This window comes from Triticum aestivum, chromosome 5D, assembly GCF_018294505.1.
Source record: "Triticum aestivum cultivar Chinese Spring chromosome 5D, IWGSC CS RefSeq v2.1, whole genome shotgun sequence".
NCBI classification, from domain to species: domain Eukaryota; kingdom Viridiplantae; phylum Streptophyta; class Magnoliopsida; order Poales; family Poaceae; genus Triticum; species Triticum aestivum.
In genome coordinates, this window is record NC_057808.1 from 176,879,195 (window position 1) to 176,886,939 (window position 7,745).

Here is a 7,745-nt window from a genome sequence, read left to right on the forward strand (position 1 = left end):
TTTAGCATAACCGAAGGAAACTGGGAGCAATTCCAGTTAGTGCCGATGATAACACCTAGAGCTTGTGCGTGCTCTCAGGAACTTGAGCATTTCCATATTCATCAAGGTTTTACCAACATCCGTGTCGAGGATCCTGGCAACACAACATACTACCATGATGAACGGTGATGGAGGATGCAGGTGCAAAGGAGGACAACACTTTCTCAGATTTTTCCTTAGCAATGCCAAAGAAGCAGATCTGGATGATCGACCGAGAGACATTTAGCACTCCGCTTCTAATGTTCTCCTTGATGTGCTAGCGTAACCCATTTATTGATAAGGTTTGGTATCTAGAACATCAAGTAAGATGTCGGACTTCGGGAGCACAAGAATCCATAAGGAATAACCACGGAAGTAAATCCTACGAAATCCTTATGGGGAGGTGGCCAACTTCCTCAATCAAGATACTACAATAATAGGCCTTCCGGCTGGGTGTGTTGGCCACGACATCCACTTTACCGGTTATCGAGAGGGCAATATTATAATTCTTGGGAGATGTTCCAACCATCATATCTGCCTGAGATTCAGATCTGGTTGGTATCAGAATATTCCAGACTCGTCAAGTCTAGGAAGAAAATTAAGGTTTGCAACACAAATCGACGAGATGACGTTGTGAGATTCTCAGGGGATGAACTACGATAGCAAGCTCCAAAACATGAGCTGGTTCTGCTACAACATGTGAGCACGTTGTCCCAGACAAGCATGATCATATGGTAGTCTTATAATAAAACACTACCGAGTTCTGGTTGGGAACCATCAACGAGGATATCGAAGTTCTTTCATAAGTCCGGATTAGCTCTTATGAAGGAACTCCTTCTCCTTGAACAAATCAATCAGTGGCTTGGTGTGCTAGGGATACATATAGAATGAAGGTTGCAAGTCTCCAAACCGCGGTATACTTCGCACATATGCATGACTGACTTGGGACGATTCCAGAGGAGGCAAAACAAACTTTCTCGAATTCACGGCGGCAACTTGCATCTAATGCACATGAATTAGAGTAAGTCACTTCTTCCATCCAACATATGCTTCATAACAGAACACGAAGATAATGCTTATAAAGTTTCCAATACTAGCTGGATGTTCAACACGAGTCATGGAGAAGGTAGCAGTGTTGCTGATGGGCTCAACAACATTTCATCCAGGTTTCCATGGAGATGGAATTCCATAATTATATGAACAAGTGATAGCATTGATCAGACCCAAAAGATATAATGGTGTATGCTCGAGGGATCAACCACGAGTAAGACAACATTATGAACATCGTTGGTTCTGATTTGACTTGATGATAGCCCATACTCAAATCAAAGTCTTAATATGAGAATAGGTCCAACAACTGATCACAGGGACCAATCGATGAAGATATCATCTATCTTCAACACACACAAAAAGATATCCCTTAGTGATAAACTAAGTTAGATAAGCTTTTATCTTCCAACTCTCCAAGTTGTTGTTTTGCTTAACCAACTAGCTCAGGGGTATCCAGCACGGATTCTTGGAGAAGGGGTGGTTTACAAGAGACCCACTTGATCACGAACTCAACATGTTGGTCAGGTGGCAACCTGGTGACACTTCCGAGAAGATATTCGGAACATCACGAACCACCGATATGTTACTAAGCTCGAGAACGATCTTGCTTTTCAAAGCAAGACGATATGACCGATTAAGCAAGGACTGACACTATCCTAACTCATTGATCAAAAAGTGCACCGGGAATAAGGACTGGGTAGCACGATCAACCTTAGGATGTGATTCAGTAACCAACACGCTAAGGATGAAATTATTGTCCTTTAACTACCAAGCAACGGAGTTGCTAGGAGTATAGATTTCACACATCATAGTTCACCTGTCGGCATTCCGGTTACAATAACACGGGACCAAGAAACGAGTGATGATGGCGAGGAGTATCACTGCGTCAATGAATTCATAAGAGGTGGTGCAATTCCTACGATATTCTCGACATAAAGGGGGTAATACTCGAAGGTAGCATAGAACAAAAGCTGGTTAGGCATTTGATCTGCGGAATACAACTACTTTGACCCAATCCCAGAGATGGACGAGGTACTGGAGTTTGTTTCTCCTAGTCATTCCGGATTAGAATGGCTTGACAGACCACAAGAATAATAGGCATCGATAACACAAATGCACAATTACTCCTGACTATCAATTGATAGACGAGGGCCAGAAAATAACTAAAGAGGGACAACCCAAAGGAACATATGTTTTTTTTTCTGAGTTGTGGATGCATGGATTAGTATGTCGAACAAATTCAACATATTTCTTCCGGATAACCCACGCAGAGAAGGAAGGACTGGCAGAGTCACAATATGAATGGAGTACTCCTCAAGAGCGCCCTGGTTGTGATCTTTTGGTTAAAAGAACTTCTGCCATGAATGGTTCATGGTATTTGGAAGAACGATATACCACGGACCTCGAAGACTATCACAAAGGTTACTAATATCCTAAAGGAGCTAGCAAATACTATCAACAGGAGGTGAGTGGAGTGGATCTCGGGTTTAAACCCAGGAATAGAATGCCTACTAACTAAATGGCATCACGGGATGCTTTCGAGAATAATGGCCAGAATCATCACACTGGGGATGCAAGCATTGCTAGATTACTAAGTGGTCCTCTAAGACACCTAGGTCATAATAATAACTCCAACATACACGACGAGGTAACGGAGTACCTCAACAGACCGATCAGTGTGCTTAATCCGGCCCCAAAGGACATCAGGTACGGGAGGACGGAATTTGCAAATGCATCAGACTGTTTAGGAACCTGGGATGACTCGGACAGCTTAACGGCTGTAAATGCTCAAAAGAATTGAGACATCCTGCAAAATGGTGGCGTAACTACCCAGAAGCACAATATCAAGGTTCCGAGATCAACAGTTAACATATGGAAGTAGTAGAGACTGAACTGAGGCTTGAAACCAACAATCCTATAAGTCTACGGATTAGTAATACGTGATCCTGATAGAAAGATGAGAAGGCCTAGTTCTTAATCCCCGTAGAAGAGAAGAGGGTGACTCAGATCAGAAGGGCATAAGTTAAAGGAGTAAAAAGAGCCTTACGTTCCCTTCCACAATCAATTCCCTTATATAACTAAAGCATTTCTAGACTCAACTTCGACCAGTTTGGCTTGGTAATCCTACAGGCAGTCAGGCTCTGATACCAACGCTGTCGGGACCCCGATTCTAAGTCACACCGATCTAGCCTGTAACACCTCATATCACTTTGCGGCCTCACGCACGGTATTCCCACGGGTGTCGCCTTACCATGGCCCGGGACCGTTTGCGCCTTTTGGCTCACGTATATGATAATGTCGCTAGCATCCGTATGACAGAGAACCCGGGCCGACATGGCTAGTCGTGAACCCAAAGCGGCACTAACGTATGGGGACAGGCATACATGAATCAACATCGAACGTGTCGGTCAGCAGCGTGCGAATCCGGGCTGTAGCACTGGGCTAACAGGACTCCGGGAACCCGGGCTGTAGCAGGCTAGGCAGGGCTCCGGATGTCACCGCGTGACATTTCCCCTAAGGGACAGACACAGGAACGGAGTGAATCACACGCCGGCCAGTCAAGTGTTCCGGAGCAGTAGTGCTGGGCTAGCAGGACTCCGGTGAACCGGGCTGTAGCGGACTACTATGGCTCAAGGAGGCACTAGACTACATTTCCCCATAAGAGAGGCTGCTAAGGATAGACAACTAGATTGTCGGATCCCACACATACCAAGCATTTCAATCATACACACAATATGCTCGATATGTGCAGATACAACATGGCATCACAACAAGACTCTACGACTCAGAGTATTTATTCATTAGGCCCCGAAGAGCCAGATATTACAAACATGGGTCTCATGACCCAACATTCAGAGCATACAAGTCAAAGCACATGCGGAAGCTTAACATGTCTGAGTACAGACATCTACAAATGAAAAAGGCTGAGAAGCCTGACTATCTACCAGATCCTGCCGAGGGCACAAGATCGTAGCTGAGGTATCAAGCTAAACGTCGAAGTCCACACGGAACTACTAGCGAGACTGACGTCTCTCTGCAAAACATAAAATAGGCAAACGTGAGTACAAATGTACCCAGCAAGACTTACATCAGAACTAGCTACATATGCATCGGTATCAACAAAGGGGTGGTGGAGTTTAACTGCCGCAAGCCAGCTTTGACTCAGTGGCTATCCTGAACTACGACTGCAAGCAACTCTTTTGAGGTGGCGCACACGAGTCCACATATTCACCATATCAATACTCCACTATGGATCCGCTCCCGTCTCCCTACGAGAACGCCATCCATAGCACTCACGCTTATCTTGCGCATTTTAGAGTATCCACTTTCACTTGTCTATGAACTGTCATAGGCAACCCAGAAGTCCATTTCCGCGGACACGGCTATTCGAATAGATGATGTTAACCCTGCAGGGGTGTACTTCGACACACACGCTCTCACCACTTACCGCCGTTTACACGACATGTACTCGGCAACCTTCAAGCGGAGGCCCAGCGAGGGTGTCGGCCACAGCCTACCTAAACATCGAGTCTCTAGTCCAGGTTTATCGCCTATTCAGGTTCCATCCGCAGGGAGTCCGGCCGAGGTTTCCACATACAGCCCCGAACGATGTGTGCAGGGTTCCGAGACACCAAACGGGCGCCCGGCATGCCCGGCCACGTGCCTACCGCATCACAGCCCACCCCTCCGGTCAGCGCTGCCCACGGCCTCCAGCATACTACAAACACCAGAAACTACTTGCAACTCCTGGACAGAGGACAAGGGTGATTAAGAAGCCGAGAGGGTCCATTGGTTTCGGGCCCAATGCGTGGTAGTAACTGTATCATGGATCACAAACACAGAACTCAGTTCCTGAGGACGGCTGCAATGAGACAACCCACCATGTACTCCTACATGGCCTCTCACCGCTACCTTTACCAAATCGTGTTCACACGCTTAGCTCACACACAGTAGGACATGTTCATCACCATTCCAATTCATCCCCGATGAATCAGACCTGACACAACTCTAAGCAATAGCAGGCATGACAAACAAGCATGAATGAGTAGGCACATCAGGGCTCAAACAACTCCTACTCATGCTAGTGGGTTTCATCTATTTACTGTGGCAATGACAGGTCATGCAGAGGATAAGGGGTTCAACTACCGCAACAAGTAACAGTTGAATCGTTGTTTTCCTAATGCAGTAAGAGAGTAGGAGCGAGAGAGTGGGATGGTATCGGAATGAACAAGGGGTTTATGCTTGCCTGACACTTCCGAAGATAGCATTGAGTCTTCATTAGTGTCATCGAACTCATCGTCGGAAACACGGCTATCGAGAGGGGACAATACCGGCAACAGAGAGGAAACACAATCAATGCAATGCACAATATGATGCATGATCATGACATGGCAATATGAATGTGTTTTGAGCTAATGCAGCTAGCAACATATTAAATGGAATTGGTTTGAACCTTAGGTTCAAATTCAAACTCCATATAAGACATTTCAGATGCCATTTATTTGAATTGTCATATACAGTGGCTGTAAGTTGTTCAAACATGCATGAGGATGCCATAAACAGATTCTTTGGATTTTTCTGATAATTTTTCATATATAAATCATTTCATTTGGAGCTACGGTTGAATTTCTATGAATTTTAGAAGTTAGGGCATTTTCTGGAATTTTCTGAATAATAATAAATCCAGAAAATCTATTACCGCGTCAGCGTTGCGTCATGCTGACCTCAGCAGGTCAACAGGCGCCGTCCAGGTCAAACCTGACGTGTGGGGTCCACACGTCAGTGACTAACTCACTAACCTAAGTTAATTAGTGTTAAACTAATACTAACTAAAGTGTCAGTGGGGGTTGGCCCACGCGTCAGTGACAGAGGGGAGGTCAAACCTCCTGGTCGGCGGGTCAAACCCACCGACGTCGTGACGCCGGCGAGGCCAGACGCGGCGGCGGCTGCGGGATTCCTCCTCCGGCGACCAAATGGCCGGCGGAGGGCATCTGCGGGACGCTGGCACTCGTCCGCGTCGAGTGGTGGCAGCGGTTGGGCCTGGGATGGCCGAAGTCATCACCGGCGTCGATCTTGGCGGTCACCGGAGCTCGGGTGAGCTCGGGGTCGACGCTACGGTGGCCAGGGTGGCCCGTGCGGGGCACCTACGTGCTCTACGCGGCGCGGGGAGGGAGCTGAGCACGACGGCCGGACCGATAGGTGGCCGGAGATACGTCGGCGACGAGCACAAACGGTGGCCCGTGCGGGCGAGCAAGGTGCGGTGGCTACGGTGCACGAGAGCGAGAACGGTGAGGGGGGAGAGAATCAGTGGCTCACGGCGAGTGCAGAGAAGCGAACGGCGAGCTCGGGGGAGAACCGGAGCAGTCGGGGTGGCGGAGGCGATCTCGTCGGCGGGAGGTTGGGGACGAGCTCGGTGAGGACGTTCGGGGGCTTTCGGCGGGGCGTGGCTTGGTGAGGGGGCGGAGGACGGAGTGGCGGAGCTTCTGGGCGTCGAGGCGAGGCGTGGGGTGGCCGGTGGCCATGGCTACGGCGAGCGGCGTCGACGAGCTCCGCTCGGGTGTGCTCAGGAGATGGAGCAGAGGGCGAGGGAGAGAGCAGAGAGTGAGGGAGAGGAGCGAGGAGCTTCGGGGCGTCGTCGTGGCATCGCCAGGAGGGGCCGGGGAAGCAGGAGGTGGCGCGGGCGCGTGCTCGGCGGCGGTGCGCTGTCCCCCCCTCTGCCTACTGGCAAAGGTGGGTGGTGACTGGCATGGGCCAGGTCGGCCGGCCCAGTCCAGGTAAGCGCCAGGTAATACTCCTTTCTCTCTCTTTCCTTTAATTGTTTCTGTTTTCTATTTATTTGATCTATTTTGAATTAGTAAAAATACTAACTCATTTTGTAAAATCCTGATAAAAATTGTGGGCATTTTTGAAAATATTTCCAACAGCCCTCAACTAGTTTCAGAATTATTAGAGCATTTAAAATATTTATAGGATTTAAATGCCCCAATTAAAATACAATATGAGTTAATTCAAAAATCCAAAAATGACCTAGAAATATGTTTATCATTTTTGGCAGAGGTTTTTACCTTTATCAAAAATCATGAACTTTTCTAAAGGGCATTTGGGTTCATTGAAAATGTTTTTAAGTTGAACCTAGTTGAGTTCTTTTGGGTGCTAGGGATTGATCACCCCTATTTCAAGTTTAAGCAAAATTTAAACATGATGCATGAGGAACAAGCAAAGTCAGACAAGGGCTGATCTGGGGCTGTGACAGCCCACAACTGCTTTGTGTTCCACTCGTGCATAGTAACTACGCATAGGCCTGGCTCATGATGCCACTGTTGGGAATCGTAGCATAATTTTAAAATATTCCTATGTTCACCAAGATGCATCTATGGAGTATACTAGCAACGATGGGAAAGGAGTGCATCTACATACCCTTGTAGATCGCGAGCGGAAGCGTTCCAATGAACGTGGATGACGGAGTCGTACTCGCCGTGATCCAAATCACCGATGACCGAGTGCCGAATGGACGGCACCTCCGCGTTCAACACACGTACGGTGCAGCGACGTCTCCTCCTTCTTGATCCAGCAAGGGGGAAGGAGAGGTTGATGGAGATCCAACAGCACGACGGCGTGGTGGTGGATGTAGCGGGTCTCCGGCAGGGCTTCGCCGAGCTTCTGCGAGAGAGAGAGAG